We start from the raw sequence: 2,011 nt of genomic DNA, 5'->3' as shown, positions 1-2,011 counted from the left end.
AGACCGTTTTTATTGCAAAAAAATAATTTGCTTTTTTACTTGTGTTACTTTTTTCAAAAATTGTGTATACTTATTTTATAAATGTTACATTTCAATTAAAATCCATTTATTATAATACCTCAAAAATTCAATTTTCAAGTTACTGTAACGTTTACTAACTAGTAAAGCGACAACATGTTTGATTTGATATCATTTTTGCATGCATAGAGAATGGAGCAAACAAGAAAAAACGGAAAAGAACAAGACAAGACAAGACAAAAGGTAAATGCTATTTCTTCTTGTGTGTGTTAATTGTGTAAGGCGTGGCTGGGGATTCTTCGAAAGGGTGATGTTATTCCTTTGTTTAATTAAGTATTTATGTAAAATGTAAGGTATTTTTTGCTGTAAAACTGTAACTTTGTTTTTCACATGTTGACATTAGGCAAGAATTTATGTTTACGAGAATTTCAATAACGCTTAAACCATTTTTAACACAGCGTGCGTATCGTCCGTCGCTTAAGCAGATTAGCGTCTATAGCAGATCATCACCTTTTCACTAACCAAAGAAGCATTTGCTTGAAAAGCTCTCCATTGAAAGCGTCTTCTTTGTCAGAAATTAACTTCACTTTCTGTACATTTTTGTTCTATTTTGAAAATTTTCAGACATGCGGAGGCGTGTTTTGTTTAAGTGAATTTATGTTATGGCATATCCTGTCAGATAGTTTATATTTTAGCGGAATTTGTATTTGATAACCTTTACCTGTCAAGATCCATTTCTGATCCAACTTTCTAATAGTCCTGATTGGGTGAATTGAACAGTTCAATTGAATTGGTTTTTAATATTATTGGAAATTATTCCATTTTAATGCGATCCATTTGCTAGATGTTCACCGTGCATAAATTTTTATTGTTTGTATTAGGTCGACGTTAGGTTACAATTCATAATCGAGAATAATTTCCAATGCACATGTATTGCAAAATGCTTTCAAGCGCTGCATTATGCAAATAAGAGTCGTTTGAAAATTGCCTTATCATTCAATCAGTAATGGTTCACATATTGCAATGTAGTGGAACGCTGCTTGAGTTTATTATGGCGTTTTGGAACTACTAACGTCGGTATATGATTACTAAAGATATTTTATGTTTAACTTGTGTAAATTTTATATAAGAACATTGCATACTCATTTTCTTAACGGTGCCTTTAGAGTTTTAGTATGTGATAAAGCGGGAAAATCATTTCATTTCACATTTAAAATTTATAGAGATACAAATGATGAGGAAAAGAAAAAGTATAAACGGGAACGACACGAGGCAGAGCGAAGAGAGTACGAAGTAGAACAAAAGTAGACAGGAGGAGCAGGCGGATACCTTTCGGGATCAATTCTGTTAATCCCAGCGGCAGACATTCGAAAAGGTGAAGTTATCTTGCAGTTTAATTAAGTGAACGAGAATTTCGCATGGCTGACTTTGAATTAATGCGCAACTGTGATCCTTTAGGCACCAACATCTTTGTATGCAATTCCTGTGTGTAGAAACAATTTTTGAATTTATTTTCTAATTTTTGTTTTTCTTTTGTTTTTCTATTTCACATTTAATTTGATTTTCAAAAGTTTTTGAAGCAAATTTCTTTTCACTTTTACTATTATTTTTTGAAAATATTTTTCATTTTCATTGATTCAAACTTTATTTCTGCCTCTTTTATTTTATACATTTTATTTTTTTTTCAATTTCCTCCAATTACTTTGTTTATTATATAATTTTGACTTTAATTCAATACAAAAAATTGACAAATAAAACATTGCATACTAAAGCCACTCTGAATGGGCGAAGGAGGGGGTGGTGGGTGGGTATACGGAGCTTAAAGATAGTTTATATATATATACGGAGTTGAAAGACAGTTTGTATATATATATACGGAGTTGAAAGACAGTTTTGTATATATATACGGAAGTTGAAAGAACAGTTTGTATATATATTACGGAATTGAAAGAAAGTTTTGTATTATATATACCGGAATTTGAAAGAAAGTTTG

Source organism: Trichinella spiralis (assembly GCF_000181795.1).
Source record: "Trichinella spiralis strain ISS 195 chromosome Unknown Scfld9, whole genome shotgun sequence".
Lineage (NCBI taxonomy): Eukaryota > Metazoa > Nematoda > Enoplea > Trichinellida > Trichinellidae > Trichinella > Trichinella spiralis.
The sequence above is the reverse complement of the archived record's forward strand: the minus strand, read 5'-3'. Positions refer to the sequence as shown.